The sequence below is a fragment of the Rattus norvegicus genome, chromosome 14 (assembly GCF_036323735.1).
Source record: "Rattus norvegicus strain BN/NHsdMcwi chromosome 14, GRCr8, whole genome shotgun sequence".
NCBI classification, from domain to species: Eukaryota; Metazoa; Chordata; class Mammalia; order Rodentia; family Muridae; genus Rattus; species Rattus norvegicus.
Window position 1 is genome coordinate 108,490,644 of NC_086032.1, and position 21,248 is coordinate 108,511,891.

Below are 21,248 nucleotides of genomic sequence, written 5' to 3' on the forward strand. Positions count from 1 at the left end.
TTTTAATAGGGTTATTTGATTCTTTGGAGTCTAAGTTCCTGAGGTTTGTTTTTTGTTTTGTTTTGGTTTTTTTTGTCTATATTGGGTATTAGCCCTCAATCGGATGTAGGATTGGTAAAGATTTTTTCCCAATCTGTTGGTTGCTGTTTTGTTGTAATGACAGTGTTCTTTGCCTTACAGTAGCTTTGCAATTTTACAAGATCCCATTTGTCTATTGTTGATTTTAGAGCATAAGCCATTGGGATTCTGTTAAGGAATTTTTCCCCTGTGCCATGTGTTCAAGACTCTTCCCCCACTTTCTCTTCTAGTAGTTTGAGTGTATCTGGTTTTATGTGGAGGTCCTTGACCCACTTGGACTTGAGCTTTGTGCAGGGCAATAAGAATGTATTGCATTATTCTACATGCTGACCTCCAGTTGAACCAGCACCATTTGATGAAAATGCTGACTCTTTTCCACTGGGTGGTTTTAGCTCCTTTGTCAAAGATCCAGTGACCATGAGTGTGTGGGTTCATTTCTGGGTCTTCAATTATATTCCATTGATCTATTTGCCTGTCTCTGTACCAATGCCATAGTTTTTATCACGACTGCTCTGTAATACAGCTTGAGGTTAGGGATGGTGATTCCCCCAGAAGTTCTTTTATTGTTGAGAACAGTTTCACTATCCTGGGTTTTTTGTTATTCCAAATGAATTTGCAAATTGATCTTTCTATCTCTATGAAGAATTGAGTTGAAATTTTGATGGGGATTGCATTGAATCTGTAGATTGCTTTTGGCAAGCTGGTCATTTTAACTATATTAATCTTGCCAATCCATGAGCATGGGAGATCTTTTCATCTTCTGAGATCTTCAATTTCTTTCTTCAGAGACTTAAAGTTATTATCATACATATTTTTTCACTTGCTTGGTTAGAGTCAAGGTATTTTACATTATTTGTGACTATTGTGAAGGGTAGTTTCCCTAATTTCTTTCTCAGCCTGTTTAGTTTATCCTTTGAGTAGAGGAAGGCTACTGATTTGTTTGAGTTAATTTCATATCCAGCCACTTTGCTGAGATTGTTTATCAGCTGAAGGAGTTCTCTGGTGGAATTTTTGGGGTTATGTAAGTATATTATCATGCATAAACAAACTCAAAGAAAACCACATGATGATCCCATTAGATGCTGAGAAAGCATTTGACAAAATTCAATACCCCTTCATGGTTTAAGTCTTGGAAAGATCAGGAATTCAAGGCCCATACCTAAATATACTAAAAGCAATATACAGCAAACTAGTAGACAACATGGGACTAAATGGAGAGAAACTTGAAGCAATCCCAGTAAAATCAGAGACTAGACAAGGCTCCCCACCCTCTCCCTACTCATTCAATAAGTACTTGAAGTCCTGACCAGAGCAATTAGACAACAAAAGGAGGTCAAAGGGATACAAACTGGAATGGAAGAAGTCAAAATATCCCCATTTGCAGATGATATGAGAGTATACTTACCAATACTTTTTAAAAAGAAATATCTGATTTCATTTCTTTTTTCTTCCATTGTTATTAAATTGGGTATTTCTTATTTACATTTCAAATGTTATTCCCTTACCATGTTTCCTGTCCATCAGCCCCCTAACCCCTCCCCTTCCCCTTCTATATGGGTGTTCCCCTCCCCATCCACCCACAATTACCGCCCCTCCAACAATCCCCGACACTGGGGGTCCAACCTTGGCAGGACCAAAGGTTTCCCCTTCCACTGGTACCCCAACAAGGCTATTCACTGCTACATATGAAGTTGGAGCCCAGGGTCTGTCCATGTATAGTCTTTGGGCAGTGGTCTAGTCCCTGGAAGCTCTGGTTGGTTGGCATTGTTGTTCCTATGGGGTTGCAAGCCCCTTCAGCTCCTTCAGACCTTTCTCTAATTCCTCCAATGGGGGTCCCACTCTCAGTTCAGTGGTTTGCTGTTGGCATTCGCCTCTGTATTTGACATGTTCTGGCTGAGTCTCTCAGGAGAGATCTATATCTCGTTCCTGTCAGCATGCACTTCTTAGCTTCATCCATCTTATCTAGTTTTGGTGGCTGTATGTATATGGACCAAATGTGGGGCAGGCTCTGCATGGCCATTCCTTTAGTCTCTGCTCCAAATTTACCAATACTTTTTAAGGGAAGCAGAGCTGCACACTTTAGATTTAACATGTAAGGCATGAAAGGCAAACATGGCTCTTGAAATATACCTCACATGCAGGATCTGCCTTGCCATTCTTTGCCTACTTAACTATTGCTTATATACTCAAATAATCCCAAATGCAAAATTCCAGACCTCTAGGATCATTACATATGAGAAATAACGAGTTCTTCAAAATTACAAGTCTGACAATTTACTAGGTACTGGTCCCTAAATTAAAGATGAATACATTAAAATTTTGGTAGGTATGAGAGATAAATCAAGTTCTTTTGGTCAAATTGTAATCAGCTTTCTCCTATTAAAAAATTAATTCTGACAAGAATTAAAATTTCAGTGGCACATGATGTGACATGAGATGGTGGGCCTGGCCTTGCCAGAGGCAGAGAACAGTTCTTTAGCTATTTCTGAGAGTTGTAAAACAACGTGCTCTACACAGTTTAAAATTGTGTCAGTGTCTAAATTCTGGTCTCACAAAAAGAGCCGGTTCTCAAACTCCTGAATTTCACTCTGAATAGCTAACAGGGAATGTGTTGTGGAAATGTCAGCTTCAGGGAAGTGCTGAATCCAGACCGATACTGTAATTTTTGTAAATCACATTTTTAGAAAAGAGGTGGGAAGCAATCAAATTCTAAAGAAGCCTTTTTCTTAGTTATGTAAAATCAAGTATCATCTCTAATCTAAGAACAAAATAGTGCTTTCTTATATTAGATGCTTTCACTTCTCACCATTTAAGGTTAATTGAACAAGATAATCAATGTTGAGAATTCTATGCAATTCAATTTTAAAATTAAAATTCAGTTCACTGGAGGCTGTCAGACTAATGGACTAATTCCAACTCATGCTCTTTTCCAACAGTCTGGTTTTGCATTATTAATGAGAGAACGCACATATATACATCGACACTCCAGGTGGTATCAATCTTAGTCCTCAGTTGGGTTCTAGGCTACCAAGGCTTCAGATGAAAGTGTTTCCAGAAAACAGAACAGGAATTTGAGGAGGTGAAGACACTGCAGCTCTTGGGCGAAGTGTGGACGATGGTACAGAAGAGGATGCTCAGCACAATAAAATGCTTCAAGGTGGGGCCAGTAAAGACCAGACAAGGTGGGGGCTCTGTGCTTGTAATACATGTCAAGTTAGAGTCACTTCCTGGGGCACTGAAAGGGAACACCAGAGGATAAGGCCTGGAAATTTTTAGAAAAGGGGGAAGCGCTCAAGGTTAGACGAGGATTGAATGGTTACACTCAGTGCATGTTGAATTCTAAATGCTGAGGAAATTCTTGATGCCATCTAGATTGTGTGGGATCTCATTCTCAAATGTTACATGCATTGCTTTATAAAGCTGTGTCTCCTTAGTTCTACCAGGCTGAACATAAAGAATACAATTATAATAATGGGGTGATCTTTTTAGTGAGACACATCCTATCAGACCCTAAGGTTGTCCTTTCCTATCTATGAAGTCAGTCACTTCTCTCCCCGACCCTATTTCTCAGTTCAAACCCCTGGCAAACATTAAGCACCCAGTAAATGTGTGCTGACTACTTCACAAGTGGGAAGGTAAGCCACAGATTCTAAGCCACTTCGCCCTATGAGCACTCATCCTCATGGATGGAATTATTTTTTAAAAAGGCAAACAAACAAAGCCAAGTAACAGCTGCCACCAGCCAAGAGAAACTCTCAACTAGTGTTATGTACTATTATTTTTCAATTAACTTAGCAGAGCTGATAAGTTAGTGATATGTATTATCTTAAAGAATATATGCATGTATTTCAGGATAATTTTTGGTCAGCTATTGCCACAGTAATCCTATATAATGAAACACACTGAAATCAGGGACTTAAAATAACAAACATTATTTCATGGTCACAGGTCTGTATTCTGACCACAGACCAGCTAATATAGTCTATAATTAAATGAGAGGTTATGGTTAGATGCATAATAACTATAGTACAGTTCTCTCTCTCTCTCTCTCTCTCTCTCTCTCTCTCTCTCTCTCTCTCTCTGTGTGTGTGTGTGTGTGTGTGTGTGTGTGTGTGCGCGCGTGTGCGTGTGCGTGCGTGCACACACTCAAGCAAGCACATGGTCTGGCTGCCTGGCTGTCTAACTCATCTAGTGTCTTTTCTTCATGAGCAGATTGGAGTGGAAGGGGAATCAATTTCCCCACTACAGAGGGAAGACATTTCTATGTAAACAGAAACTGGTACATTTCTCCTCCTCCTCCCTGCCCTCTACTCTCCCCATATCTTTAATGTATGGAAGTAGAAAGGATCTGCATTTTCCCACACTCAGGAGCTAAGATGAAGACGAGATATGGGAGAGATGGTCAGATCTGAAGAGAAACGGGGCAAGGAAAGTTAAGAGGCTACTCAGCCTCCACCTGGAAGGGACAAAGAAAAGCCAGAATTCGGGATTTGTATCTCTGTGCTGGACTGGTCTAGAATCATTTCCTGCTATTCCTTAGGTAAAGTCCTGAGTGCCAGTGGACCCTCTTATGGGTCTGGGATGAGTATGAGTCAGAAATCTTAATGAGAGAGCTACTAGATCCTTTCCTGGCCCCCGAGATCAAACCCCATGGAGAAGCCAGCATTGCATGTCCCCAATTTCTGCTCTGGAGAGACTATGCTTGGATCCTGTATTACTAGGCCTGAGATGGGGTGCAGGCAGGGACAGGCCCACGTTCACTCCTCTGTTTCTAAATATAGACTGTTGAACACACTGACCCTGAGCCTAGGGAGATTGGGGAATGAGATCCTTAGGTTTTAACCCCAACCTGCCTACACCTATAGGGTTCCAATATGGGTATTGTAGGCAACCTTCCCACTTTCCAGTTTAGAATTCTCCAATGAAGAAAGAAGTTAATTATAGTGTTTCTTTTGCACTGACTACCACCCCAATTCAACCCAGGAAGGAACTGGTAACCTTTCTCATTTGGGTTTTCGAATGTTTCACATGTCTCACCGCCAATTCACTAAAGTACAGTGAGAGAACCTAGCCTCCTACCTGTCCCAAGATGCCTCCCACTCCACACACTGCCACTGCCACATCTGCCCGTTTTTGTAGGTTTTAGCATTAGCTTATTGTCTAGGCCACAGGGGGAGAGTGAGGGGTTGCATAGCCAAATTGCTACATACTTCAAACAGAAAAGAAACCATTTAAACCACAAACAACCATAGCAAACAACAAACAACCACAACAAAGATTACACTTACAAGGAAGCTCAGGAACTATTTAGAGAAAGTTAAAGGTGGGAGCTTTCAAGATGTGTGGGCAATGCTTTCCATGGAGGGGAGGAATAGCTATCAGAAGAGGGAAGAAGCCAGACTGGCTAGAGCACCCTCAACTCCTAGCTGAGCTCAGTCTGCCCATCCCCTCTGACCACTACTGCAGAAACTTGGCTTAGCACATAACTTGAAGATCCAGTTTTGCCTTAAAAGTCCTTCCTAAGTCTCCTTAGTCCTGACTTGCTTCTGCTTTAAGAAAAAAAAAAAAGATACTTGTACAACTAGGAGAAAGGAAATAAGCATAAATCATCCTCCCATCTGGGATGTTATATGAGAGCAGGAGTGAGATGGTGCTTTCCTTACGGAAGAAACAAGAGAAGAGAAAATGTGCTTTTCAACAGTTTCTCCACATAGCAAATACTACAAACCTTAAATATACTAACCTGCCTTACTATACTCACCTACCCTGCTACCCACGTGTTGCTGTGAGGTTGCCTCTAGCTTGTGTTCCTTTGTCTGCGGTGTAACCCTGGAACAAAGGAGGCTGACTCTAAACACACACACACACACACACACACACACACACACACACACACACACCACAAAGAAAAAGTCCCTGGGACTGAACAGAAACTCCCAACAATGAGTAACATTTTAACTAGCACAGAGTAATCACAGGAAATGTTCATGTAATCTGTGTTCTTACTTGAAGTTAAATTCCTATTGGCGAAACTTTGACAGAAAGGTTCTATGGTGATTGAAGAGAAGATTCTGGAAAGAAGAGACATTTGATATTTTTAAAGGAAAGTCTCTGATACTTTAGTTGTTAAAGAAATGTATGTCAGGGTCAGTTATTCATTTATGAAGTAATTTTAAGCAAATTTTACATGGTTTCAAATTGTCTCTTTACTAAAACCATCAAAAGCAATTGATACCATTATTAAAGTAAAATGTGGCAAACCTCAAGTACTTTATGTTATTTGCAATTGAACACATATTTGTCATTTTAAAAATTCATAAGTATATTGTAGAATGCTCTATGATACCTCAATTATTTTATATATACTACAGAATACATTAAGGTTGATTTTTAAAGGAAAAATGAAGTTAGATATGGTGGCATATGCTTGTAATCCCAGCTCTCAGGAGGCCAAGGCACGCAAACCACAATTTCATAGAGTCTGGACTACTAATAAATAAGACCATGTCTAAAAAAGAGAGAAGGAGGAGGAAGAGGAAAAGAATGAAAGAGAAAAGAAAGAGAACATTAAAATAACACTTATGCTTTGAAGTTCAGGCATCTTCAATAAACATGACTTTAAAGAAGAGATAACAAGAGCACACTTAGTCAAGATGGCACTAGTGTTTTCAATCATTATTTTATAAGTTATTCAATGAAAAATTAGAAAAATGATTTTAGTTAAGATTATATTTAGCTATTAATATGAGAAAAGAGACTGATAATATTTAAAGTATTTGTCAGAATGATAAAAGAAATAAAGAATTGCTTGGTAACATTGACATCCAAATTTTGCAGGAGTCTGACAGTGAAGTAGTCTCAAGCTTCTACGTGAGGTATTTCAAGGCTGAGAACAACTGCTTTGGTCAAAAAATGTCACAAATTTCACTAATGGGTATTAATTTCACTTGGGTATTAATTATGATGAATGAATCTGAAAATTATTCTTTTAGACTTTAAAACCACAGTATCTGTATTCTATTGCCTTACTTAATCCCTCTTTCTAGAACTCTCCAATGGATCTGCTGATATAAGAGACTTCAGATGCAAACTCCATGGTTCTATTCAACGCCCCCACCCCAACATGTTATCACAACTTTTTTCATCTGGGAATCTTGTGGGGGGTACACATGTATCCTGCCTTGTTTACACAAATGTGCATGTTATGCAGAGGCCAGTGGAGGGCACTGAGAGTTGTGTATTCTCTATCCTAGGATCTGCTTACCTGTGCATCTGCAGTGTTAGAATCATAAGTATGTAGGTCTATGCCTGGCTTTTCTACATGAGTGCTGGGGATTCTAACTTAGATCCTCATGCTTGCATGGCAAGCTTTACCCACTGTGCCATCTTTCCAGCCCTTACCATCTGATCTTTCCATTCCCTATCATACTAACACATTGTTCTTGTTAAACTAATCTACTGCTTCAAAAATATGTCTCCAGCTTATCATTTTACATTTAAAAATAATACAAATGCTTCTGTTAAATAGTTGGTCCATCTTTAAGGGTCTGTTCAAGAACCACCTTTTAAACTGAAGATTTTCTAGTGAATGCCATCTTTAAGTAGTTTGCCTACCTCTAATCTTTGGTAACATCTGTTTGTGCCAAAGAAATTTATCACACGACCATCTTGAATTGTTCATTCTCAGTTAGTCTTAAGATCTTTAAGCATAAACTTAATATCTGTGACACATCTACCAGGTTGTTCACCAAGGACTCATTTTCATTCTTTCTTATAAAAAGAATTCCAAATTTGTTTAGTTGGAAAGCACTCAGCTAAAAATACTTATTTTCCCAAAACTCCCTGGTAAATAATGATGGCCATGTGACCCTAAGTCTCAACTAAAGAGATGAGCAGAGTCTGTTTCTAGAGACTTTCAGAAAAGTTATTGTTTTCTTCATTAGAAAGAAACAAAATATGAATGTAACACCTAAAGGAAGAAGAGCCTTGTGTAATATCAAGGACAAAGCTTGATACTTGTGACAACAGACATTAGACAATGGGATATTGGAGTATTGGACAGTAAGCTCAAAGTGGACAAATATATTCATAAGTAGCTGTAAGATACTGATTGGTCAAACCAAGTAGCAATGTTTTTTCTCAGACAGGGTCTTGTGTAGCCATGATGGGCCTTGAGGATAACCCTGAACTTATTATCTGCTGTCTCCACCTCTTTAGTGCTAGGATCACAGGCATGGACCACCATGCCTAGTTCATACACACTGAAGATTAAACTTAAGGCTTGGTATATGCTCCTGCCTCCAGGATCCTACCACGTTTGAGTTCCTGTCCTGGTATCCTTCAATAATGTATAGCAATATGAAAGTGTAAGCCAAATAAAGCCATGGTGTTTAGTAGCAGTAATAGAAACAGTAGTAAGACATACTCTAACATTAACCTTCAAATGATGATGTTTTAGAGAGTTATCATGCGACACATCTACATGTTCCTCTAAGACAGTAGAAGTCTGCTAGAATAGGCCTTATTACCCCAACTTCCTATCAAAAACTTAAATGTACAATGTTGTTTTGAATCACATACTATGAAAACTGGCTTTTGCTGGCTAATTATTATCAAAATCCCAATGCAGAATCAGATGAGGCACAAAACGAGGTTGCTAGAAGCACCTTTCTATCAAACTACACCCCTGCATTCATCAACTAAAGTGCTCACCCTGGTAAATTAATATTGATCTGAACTGAATGACAATATTGAATTACATTTGAATTGTTATGATTTTTGCAGTCACATTTGTATTTAATCTGTACCTTTATTAATTGTATTTTGTTCAGATTTATAAGCATTAGATTATATGTAGTTTTACCTCCACACAAAGTACACAGTAGTAAAAATAACTGCAGTCAACACTACAAGTCCACAGGAATTATTATTCAGGAATTTGGACTGTAAACCTCCTGTCCTCAACTTAGGGACCACTGCTACGTAGCACACATTAATTCTATCAAGAATTTTAGAGAAAAGAAGCACAGGAAATATAGAGGTGGTTCAGGGGTGAAGAGCTCTTTCTTGCTGCTCCTCCAGAGGACCGGATTTCCCAGCACCTATATTGTGTGGCTTATAACTGCCTGTAACTCCAGCTTCAGAGGATCTTCTAGCCTCACAAGGAACATGCACATTGAAACAGTTATAAGTATTTTTTTTAAAGATAGAGAAACAGAAAAGAAGCATGGTGTCATGTTGGTTTAAATTCTATTTTTTTAATTTCAAAGAAGATTTATGTCCTTGATTTGTTATCCAATTTCAAAGCTCAGTGTAACAGAGATTCTCTCTTTCAAGGACATTAGAAGGGCGCAGTCAGGTAAAGGACCCATTTCTGTAACAGTTAAGATACTGGACTATTTTCATTTTTGTTTTCTTAAATAAACTGTCAGTTTTTAAGGAGACAGCCAATGTCCATGCTTGTTACAAGTGGGGAGGAAGCTCAGTAAGAATGTTTGCCAAATGAAGAAAATGTCCATGGCTCTTTTCACTCCCGTCATTCTTGTCTGATTCAAAGAATCAGAGATGCTGAACAAGGAGTAAGTATAGGTGTGTATACTTACTTAACTACAAGTCCCACTGAATATTAAGAATCAATGCTCTAGAGAGACTCTGACTAAGAACAATTGTAAAATGGTATGAACAGTGTATTAAAATTTTCCATAATTAACCATAAACCACTTTTATCTTCTTTCCATGCAAACTATTAACCAAAAACCAACAATCACATCAACACAAAATGAGAGTCAAATGACAATCTAGAATTAAATATACACACTGAGAAATAGCATTACTTTGCTTGAAATATTTAAATACTACTTAAACTTTTAAAATGTATTACCTAAAAGTTTTAAACTTAACAGTTGGCAAAAATTGAAAAGATTCTATACCTCCAACCATCAAATACCATATTTTAAGAAAACAGATTTTTTTTTATGTTTCTGGGTGGTACAAACCTAGAAGCCAGAAAACATTCCTTGCTTCATTCTTAAGAACTGATGGAATACATCTGCAAAAACAGTTTGAAAAGCTGAGCTTGCCAAAAAAAAAAAAAAAAAAAATCTTGAAATGTTGTCTCATTTCCTCAATGTTCTTCAAGAGAAAGCAAAGAGAGAGCCAATGGACTGTTTTGAGAAACAGCTTCAGTGACCATATATTCATCCATACACTCACCCATAGAGCAGCTATAGTGACACAAGTAGACAAATAACTAACCCCATGAATCTGGTGAATCGTGAAGAGCCTTACTCAACATGTAGGCAAGTAACAATGCTCTGTCTGCTCTCCCTCTTAACAGGAATCCAATTGAGTCCTAAAAAAGAAAATACCTTCTCTTCCAAAGTATAAACATAATTTCTTATCAGCAGGCTGTTTAATGAATTAATAAGTCAGTCTCTAGGCCACTACTTTAGTTTAGGCTTCCCGCAGTAAGAAGTCTTCAGAGATAAGAGAGTCATTTCGGTTGTATTTTGCTATTCTGGACAAAATCTAATTTCCTGCCCAATCATGGAAGCTATATAATGTCAAGTGAAAGGAAGTCAAACTCTGGCAATTAAAAAGAAACACAGTAAACTACCATTCACAGTTCTAAGGATCTAAAAAGAAAACAAGAATAACCTTTAAAAAGAAAAATATGATGAGGGCTTTCCATGAAAATAAGATATATAAATGAAGAACAGCTTATGATTATCAATGCTAGGATCATAACTGAGCAAATTTAGGCATTTTAAAAAAGACATGTTTTCTGCTGGCTCCTGGAGCTGACCCAGTCCCACAGCACTCCGTACCCAAATCCCGTAGGGGAGAGAGCTGCACTCTCAGAAGTACGGACAATCCTAAGAGCTCAGGGGAGACCACTACTTCTGCTCATATTACTGGCCCAAGAGGAACCCACCTAGAATCCTCTGGGCACAGGAACCTAGGAGCAGTCAAGGAGAGGATCCAAGTCACCACTGGACACACCTGAGAGCAGAGGTAAGACCAACTCTTCCCGCCTGGAGCCCTCAAGACACACAAACCCAGGAGAAGTCTGGAACAGGACCCTTCGGGTTTCTGTCTGCACCCAGAGCTGACCCAGTCCCTTTGGGAGAAAAGAGGTCTAAAGGAATACTGACACACAGACTTACAGGAGTGTCAAGCCACTGTCAGAGAAAGCAAGACAAGCTAACAGCAGAGACAACCTAACAGTAACCCTAACCTGATGGCAAGAGGCACATGCAGGAAACTAAGCAATATAAACCAAAACTACTTGGCATCATCAGAGCCCAGTTCTCCCACCAAAGCAAATACTGGATATCCAAACACACTGGAAAAGAGCAAGACTTAGATTTAAAATCACATCTCATGATAATGATGGAGGACTTTAAGAAAGACATAAATAACACTGTTAAAGAAATACAGGACAATACCCTATCACGATGGGAAGAAACCTCTGAAGACATGAGTTTGTTCCTAAGTTGATTTTCTCTGGTATTTGTTATAGCAAAAGATAACTGACTGGTAAACTCATCACTCGGTAATGTCTTTGGTTTCAGATATAGTACTGTATGCATTTGCTAAAGGGAAGGTTTTGCTAGAGGATTGCTTAATGTCTGAAACCTCCTTAACTTTGGACCTTGAGTCCATTCATTTTGGGTCATCTCAATACAAGTCATTCAAGTACCTTGTGCCTTAGCACCAAGGCTGAGACAACCACAAGGAAGACACACTGAGAGTGGTATCCTGACAAAACATGGTTCTAAAAAGGCAGAGGGAGTGTGGGAAGGAGATGCAATTTTTTTTTCAATAAAATTCTTTCAATCGAAAAGCACAAAAAAAAAAAGAAAAAGAAAGAAAGAAAAGAAAAGAAATACAGGACAACAGGAGTAAACAAGTAGAATCCCTTAAAGAGGTAACACAAAGGGGCTGGGGATTTAGCTCAGTGGTAGAGCACTTACCTAGGAAGCGCAAGGCCCTGGGTTCGGTCCCCAGCTCCGAAAAAAAGAACCAAAAAAAAAAAAAAAGAGGTAACACAAAAATCCCTTAAAGAATTACAGGAAAACACAACCAAACAGGTGAAGGAATTGAACAAAAGCATCCAGGATCTAAAAATGAAAATACAAACAATAAAGAAATCACAAAGGGAGACAACCCTGGAGATAGAAAACCTAGGAAAGAGATTAGGAGTAACAGACCCAAGCATCACCAACAGAATACAAGATAGAAGAGAGAATCTCAGGGGCAGAAGATACCACAGAAAACATTGACACAACAAATCAAAGAAAATGTAAAAGGCAAAAAAATTCCTAACCCAAAACACTCAGGAAATCCAGGACAAAATGAAAAGACCAAACATAAGGATAATAGGTATAGAAGAGAGTGGGGATTTCCAACTTAAACAGCCAGTTAATATCTTCAACAAAATTATAGAAGAAAACTTCCCTAACCTAAAGAAAGAGATACCCATGAATATACAAGAAGTCTATAGAACTCCAAATAGACTGGACCAAAAGAGAAACTCCCTCTGTCATATAATACTCAAAACACCAAGTAAACAAAAAAAGAAAGAATATTAGAAGCAGTAAGGGAAAAAGGTTAAGTAACAGATAAAGTCAGACCTATCAGAATTACACCCGACTTCGCGACAGAGACTGTGAAAGCCAGAAGATCCTGGGCAGATGTCATACAGACACTAGGAGAACACAAATGCCGGCCCAGGCTACTATAGCTAGCAAACCTCTCAATTATTATAGATGGAGAAACCAAGATATCCCATGACAAAACCAAATTTACATACTATCTTTCCACAAATTAAGCCCTACAAAGAATAATAGATGGAAAACTAAAATACCAGGAGGGAAAATACACCCTAGAAAAGGCAAGAAAATAATCTTGCAACAAATCCAAAAGAAGAGAGCCTCACAAAGATAATACCATCTCTAACAAAAATAAGAAGAAATAGCAATCGCTATTCCTTAGGATCACTTAACATCAATGGACTCAATTCCCCAATAAAAAGACATAGACTAACAGACAGGATATGTAAAGAGGACTCAGAGTTTTTTTTAAAGATTTATTCATTTATTATATATAAGTACACTGTAGCTGTCTTCAGACACACCAGAAGAGGTCATCAGATTCCATTACAGATGGTTGTGAGCCACCATGTGGTTGCTGGGATTTGAACTCAGGACCTCTGGAAGAGCAGTCAGTGCTCTTAACCACTGAGCCATCTCTCCAGCCCCAAGGACTCAGAATTTTTCTGCATACAGAAAACACGCCTCCGTGACAAAGACAGACAGTGCCTCAGAGTAAAAGGCTGGAGAACAATTTACCAAGCAAATGGTCCAAAGAAGCAAGCTGGAGTAGCCATTCTAATATCGAATAAAATTGACATGCACCCAAAAGTTATCAAAAAAGATAAGGAAGGACACTTCATATTCATCTAATGAAAAACACACCAAGATGAACTCTTAATCCTGAATATTTATGCTCCAAATGCAAGGGCACCTATATTCGTGAAAGAAACCTTACTAAAGGCCAAAGCACATATTGCACCTTACACAATTATAGTGGGAGAATTCAAGACCCCACTCTCATCAATAGACAGAGCATGGAAACAGAAACTAAACAGAGACATGGAGAAACTAACAAGTTATGAACCAAATGGATTTAACAGATATCTATAGAACATTTCATCCTAAACCAAGAGAATATACTTACTATGTAGCACCTCATGGTATGTTCTCCAAATTTGACTATATAATTGGTCACAAAACAAGCCTCAACAGATACAAGAAGATTGAAATGATCCCATGCATCCTTTTAGATCATCATAGACTAAGGCTGCTATTCTATAACACTACAACAAAAAACAAACAAATAAAAAAACCCCAACAACAACAACAAAAAAATGACAGAAGCCCACATATACACAGAAGTTGAACTTCTCAACTTTACTCAATGGTAACTTGATAAAGGAAGAAGTAGAGAAAGAAATTAAAGACTTTTTATAGTCTTTAATGAAAATGAAGGTACAATACTCAAACTTGTGGGACACAATGAAAGCAGTGCTAAGAGGAAAACTCATAGCTCTGAGTACCTCTAAAAACAAACTGGAGAAAGCATACACTAGCAGCTTGACAGCACACCGGAAAGCTCTAGAACAAAAAGAAGCAAAGCCACCCAAGAGGAGTAGAAGACAGGAAATAATCAAACTCAGGGATGAAATCACCCACATAGAAACAAAAAGTAAATACAAGGAATCAAAAAACCAAAAACAAATAAACAAACAAACAAAAAACAGGAGCTGGTTCTTTGAGAACATCAATGAGATAAATAAACCCTTAGCTAGACTAACCAGAGGGCACAAAGAGAGTATCCAAATTAACAAAATCAGAAATGAAAAGGGAGACATAACAACAGAAACTGAAGAAATTCAAAAAATCATCAGATCCTACTACAAAAGCCTATATTGAACAAAATTGGGAAATCTGGATGAAATGTACAATTTTCTAGACTGGTACCAGGTATCAAAGTTAAATCAGAATCTGATAAACCATCTAAACAGTCCCACTATTCCTAAAGGAATAGAAGCAGTTATTAAAAGTCTCCAACCAAAGAAATCACAGAACCAGATGGGTTTAGGGCAGAACTCTATCAGATCTTCATAGAAGACCTAATACCAATACTGTCCAAACTATTCCACAAAACAGAAAGAGAAGGAACAACCCAATTCTTTTTATGGAGCCACAATTAGGCTTATACTAAATCACTCAAAATCCCAGCAAAGAAAGAGAATTTCAGATCAATTTCCCTCATGAATATTGATGCAAAAATACTCAATAAAATTCTCACAAACTGAATCTAAGAACACATCAAAACGATCATGCATCATGATCACAGAGCTTCATCACAGGGATGCAGGGATGGTTCAATATATGAAAATCCATCAACATAATCCACTATATAAACAAACTCAAAGAAACAAAACACAGGATGATCTCATTAGAAAGCATTTGACAAAATTCAACACCCTATGTTAAAAGTCTAGGAAAGATCAGGAATTCAAAGCCCATGCATAAATATAATAAAAGCAATATACAGCATACCAATAGCCAACGTCAAACAAGTGGAGGGAAACTTGAAGCAATCACACTAAAATCAGGAACAAGACAGGCTGTCCACTCTCTCTGTACATATTCAATGTAGTACTTGAAGTCCTAGCCAGAGCAATTAGACAACATAAAGAGGTCAAATGGATACAAATTGGAGAGGAAGAAGTCAAAATATCACTATTTGCAGATGATATGATAGTATATGGAAGTGACACCAAAAATTACACCAGAGAACTCCTAAACCTGATAAACAACTTCAGCAAAGTGGCTGGGTATGAAATTAACTCAAACAAATCAGTAGCCTCCCTCTATTAAAAGGATAAACAGGCTGAGACAGAAATTAGGGAAACAACACCCTTCACAATATTCACAAGTAACGTAAAAAACCTCAGCGTGACTCTAACCAAGCAAGTGAAAAATGTGTATGATAAGAACTTCAAGTCTCTGAAGAAAAGAATTCAAGATGGAAATAATCTCACATACTCATGGATTGGCAGGATCAATATTGTAAAAATGGCCATCTTGCCAAAAGCAATCTACAGATTCAGTATAATTCCATCAAAATTCCAATTCAATTCTTCATAGAGTAGAAAGAGCAATTTGCAAATTCATCTGGAATAACAAAATACCCAGGATAGCAAAAACTATCCTCAACAATGAAAGAACTTCTGGAGGAATCACCATCCCTGACCTCAAGCTGTTTTACAGAGCAATAGTGATAAAAAACTGTATGGCATTGATACAGAGACAGGCAGGTAGATCAATGGAATAGGATTGAAGACCCAGAAATGAACCCACACACCTATGGTCTCTTTATCTATGACAAAGGAGCTTAAACCATCCAGTGGGAAAAAGATAGCATTTTCAACAAATGGTGCTGGTTCAACTGGAGGTCAGCATGTAGAAGAGTGCAAATCAATCCATTCTTATTGAGCTGTTCAAAGCTCAAGTCTAAGAGGATCAAGGACCTCCACATAAAACCAGATACACTCAAACTGATCTAAGAGAAATGGGGAAGAAAGAGCCTTGAATACATGGGCACAAGGGAGCATTTCCTGAACAGAACCAGTGGCTTATGCTCTAGGATCAAGAATCGACAAGTGGGACCTTATAAAATTGCAAAGCTTCCATAAGGCAAAGGACACTGTCATTAGGACAAAACACCAACCAACTGATTGGGAAAAGATCTTTACCAATCCTACATCTGGTCAAAGGCTAATATCCAATATATACAAAGCACTCAAGAAGTTAGACTCCACAGAGTCAAATAACCCTTTTAAAAATGGGGTACAGAGCTAAATGAAGAATTCTCAACCTAGGAATATCCAATGGCTGAGAAGCACCTAAAGAAATGTTCAACACCCTTAGTCATCAGGGAAATTGAAATCAAAACAACCCTGAGATTCCACCTCACACCTGTCAGAAAGGCTACAATCAAAAACTCAGGTGACAACAGACGCTGTTGAGGATATGGAGAAAGAGGAACACTCCTCCATTGTTGGTGGGATTTCAAGCTGGTACAACCACTGTGAAAATCAGTCTGGAAGTTCCTCAGAAAATTGGACATAATACTACCTAGGACCCAGCTATACCACTCCTGGGCATATACCCAAATGATACTCCAAGATTAACAAGGACATATGCTCCATTATGTTCATAGCAGCCTTATTTATAATAGCCAGAAGCTGGAAAGAACCCAGATGCCCTTCAACAGAGGAGTTGATACAGAAAATGTGATATGTCTTCATAATCAAGTACTACTCAGCTATCAAAAACAATGACTTCATGAAATTCATAGGCCAATGGATGGAACTAGAAAATATTATCCTGAGTGGGTAACCCAATCACAAAAAAACCACACATGGTATGCACTCACTGATAAGTGGATATTAGCCCAAGAGCTCAAATTACCCAAGGTACAATCCACAGACCACATGAAGCTCAAGAAGAAGGATGACCAAGTGCGGATGCTTCAGTCCTTCTTAACAGGGGGAATAAAAATATTTATAGTAGGAGATATGGAGACAAAGTTTGGAGCAGAGACTGAAGGAATGGCCAGTCAGAGCCTGCTCCACCTGGGGATCCAGCCCATATACACACAGCCACCAAACCCAGCCAATACTGCTGATGCCATAAGTGCATGTTGACAGGAGCCTGATCTAGCTGTCTCCTGAGAGGCTCTTCCAGAGTGTGACAAATACAAAGGCAAATGCTAGCAGCAAACATTGAACTGAGAATGGGGTCCCCATTGGAGGAGTTAGAGAAAGGATTGAAGGAACTGAAGGGGCTTGTAACCTCATAAGAACAACAATACCAACCAAACAGAGGTCTCAGGGACCAAACCACTACCCAAAGAGTACACATGGATAGACCCATAGCTCCATCTGCATATGTAGCAGAGGATGGCTTTGTTGGGCACCAATGGGAAGAGAAGCCCTTGGTCCTGCAGAGGCTGGACCCTCCCCTCCCCAGTGTAGGGGAATGTCAGGACCAGGAAGGGGGAAGGCGTGGGTGGTTCAGGAGGGGGAAAAAAAAAAGAAAAAAAGGACAATGGAGAGTGCATTCTATTGCTACAGGAGGAGATGAGTAAATGAAATTTTTTAAATGTGAGTTACAAAGAGAGTAATGTGAAGACAAAAAGAAAGCTAAAGAGTAAACATGCCTGAAAGACCCCTAACTAGATGGTGGGGATAAGATTAAAGAGGGGACAATGTTTCCCTGGGCTGGAGGCACACATAAGCCATAAGAGAAACATACCCCATGAGATAACAGTGGATTTGTGTGAGGTCTTGGAACATTCTGTACTGTAACAGTTTTAGCATTGCAGAAATCTGGTGACTAACTGATTAGTTTCCTCTTTTTAGTCCATATTGGCCAATACAGAATGTGTGCAAAAAAAAAAAAACAAAACAAAACCCAAGTTTCAAAGAATAAAATATCACACCATTACTGAAAAAATGATAAATCAACTGATAAGAACTATTATTTATGCTTTGTGTTTTGTATCCTGTTCATTCACTTCAGAGTGTTCAGGACTTATTTAACATTGTCATTACTGTAGGGTTCCACAGACTACTGAATCCAAGTTAGAGAAAAACTCTAGCTCCCAAGAACTTTAATTTGGCCACTGCTACATTCACAACAATGTATATAAGATTAATTGTTGATGGTAAATTTTGTCAGTTTAGCTAGACTAAGGTTCTCAATTGTTTGGTCACAGTCTAGGCTGGGACTTATTTTAGAGGGTTCTTTTTTATTACTTTTTTGTTTTTTACATTCCAGTCATTATCCCCCTCCTGCTCCACCCTCTGACAATTCCTCATCCCATTCCTCCTCCTCCCCTGTCTCCAAGAGGATGTCCCCACCCCATCCCCAATTCTCACCAGGCCTCCCCATTCCCAGGAACCTCAAGTTTCCCAAGGGTTTGGCCCCTCCTCTTTCACTGAAGCCAGACCAAGCTGTCCTCTGCTGTATATGTGTCTGAGGAGGGGGGATGGAGGTGGGACCTCATACCAGGTAGTTAATGCTGCCTGGTTGGTGGCTCATTGTCTGAGAGATCTCAGGGGTCCAGGTTAGTTGAGATTGCTGGGTTTCCTCCAGTATGTGACTAACATTTGCAATCAGTTAATATCAAGGAAAACAAGTCTCCATAATGTGAAGGAAATTTATCCAATAGGTGAAGAAATCAATAGCAAGGGCAGTCTTTTGAGACCAGGAATTTTGTCTTTAGAATGTAACATTGAAATTTTGAACTTTGAATTGTTGTGTTTTCAGACTTAACACAAAACAATAAATCTTTTCTGAACTTATTCTCTGGTAGTCAGCCCAATAAACTTGACATTGCCTACCCCGCAAAATGCACAAGTCATTTTCTTAAAGTCATTCTTTATACATGTATGTGTGTATATATATATATATATATATATATATATATATATATATATATAGTCTGGGTCTGGGGATATGGTGTCATCAGTAAATTGCTTACTATGTGCAAGCCTGGAGAGCTCAGTTCCAGTCTTAAGTGTCTACTTAAACCTGGGTAAACAGTCTGGCTGAATTGGTGAACTCCAGGTTCAGGGAAAGACCTTGTCTCAAAAAATAAATAAACAAAAGAGCAAGGAAGGAAGGAAGGAAGAGGGAAGGGAGGGAGAATGTGAGGAACAATTGGGGAAGGAAGACACCTAACATAAACTTCTGGCATCTGAACACCCACACACATATACATATACATATATACATATACTGTATATACAATAAAATAACAACATATATACACCTCTATTTATATCTTTCTCTGCACACATATATACTATATAGATAGAATACAATAGATGATAGATGGATGGATGGAGAGAGAGACAGACAGACAGACAGACAGACAGAGACAGAGAGTCAGCTATATAGATATAGATGTAGATATTGATATAGAGCCCCAAGGAAACCCCCAAGCATCCTAGACTACTGCCAAAGCTATTGGCTACTCTACACAATTTAATGGTAAGGCCCTATTGTTAAAGACAACACTTATATATGTCATTGAGGCTGAGCTGGTACCTAACTATAAGTTTCACTCCTACTGACTACTTTTCATGGTACTGGAAGACACTGTGCACACTACCAGAGGAGAAAGCTGATCATCAATCTCTCCCAGTTACAAACCCTGAGAACTATAACAGTGATCTTCCTGCAAGATATACTGATGCAGAAGTGACACATGTTATGAAAGTGACCAACCACTGTCTAAAATTGTATTTAAGGTTCACTCCATGAAATGAAACCCATATATGACGCTGCTAATGTGGCCAAGAACCTAAAACTAGACAGGTCATTGACCTAAGGGAAATAGAATACTATCATTCTACTAAAAGAACATAGCAATAAAATGACTCTTGATGACATACTGCTATATTAATAAATCAATGCCCTAAGCTCTCATCAGAGAAGCTTCTTCTTACAGTAGATGGAAACTTAGCACAGAGACCTAGAACTGTACAATGTGCAGAGTAAGAAACTTTGGGGCACTTAGTCCTAAATGAGATGTCTTCATCAAAGTCTTCAAGGCTCAGGAATATATGTGGAAAAGGAGGCAGAAAGATTTTAAGACCCATAAGTAATGGATGACTCCATGGAAACAGTATGTCAGACACAACAGGACCAATAGACATATAAATCCAGAGGCTGTAACAGCATGTCCAAGGCAGACACAGGTTCAAACTAGATCAGATCCAAGTACTGAGAGAGGTAAGCAGACATGGGCTCCAATCCCTAACTGAGGTGCATTTACAGTGCCTGAGGGCAGCCTCATGACTAGGAGTAGTTGGCCAACACAAAATGAACTCAATGGTATTTTTGTAGACTTTTGGTTTCATTTTGTTCTGTTGGGACAGATTTTGTCTTATTTGTCTTTTGCTTATTTATTTTTATTCCTGTTTTTGTGCGAGGTAATTTTGTATGTTTCTATGGTCCTGGATTTTTGTTTATTTGTTTGAAAGAAAGAGAAAATAAACATAAGGTTGAATGGGTAGAGAAGTGGGAAGGATCTGGGAGGAATTAGAGTAGAAGAAAAACATCGTCAAAATATATTTATTGAAAAAAATTAAAAATATTTTAAATTATCTTTACATTAAAATTATATAAATTTATAATTTGTGGAAAATTGCTATAATCAAATTTACAGTATTTCAATCACTTAAAGAACCTATATTAAGCAATATGGAGAAAGCCTATTATAGTCCCTTGCATGGTTTATAGCTTTTATTACATGCATTTGGTGTTTAAGGCAGACTACATCCTCTGCAGGGGAACACTTAGTTTGTATTTCTAAATTACATTTTGAAGCAAATAAATGAATTTGATTTGCAGTGATGAGAATCATCACATAGAGGATTAGACAGAACTAAATGAAAATAGGCCAACACATTTACTTCACGGGAACAGAAAAGAAGACACCAAAATCATGACATTTATAAATGGTAGAAAGCCCTTAATGTGTATAATTTTTTCCTAGCTTACAGTCATACAGAAACTGTAACT

The 21,248-nt window shown here is 38.4% G+C and overlaps 1 protein-coding gene across 6 annotated transcripts in view; it reads right to left on the reverse strand.

The window, feature by feature from the left end:
• Acyp2 (acylphosphatase 2) overlaps positions 1–21,248 on the reverse strand; it is a 169,531-nt gene that overhangs the window by 87,807 nt on the left and 60,476 nt on the right. Inside the window, exon 5 of one of the 6 annotated variants that reach the window (XM_063273442.1) lies at positions 1–21,248. This exon is cut by the window's right edge and continues 11,458 nt beyond it. The gene's annotated coding sequence lies outside the window, so the exon portion shown is untranslated. 6 annotated transcript variants of the gene reach the window in all.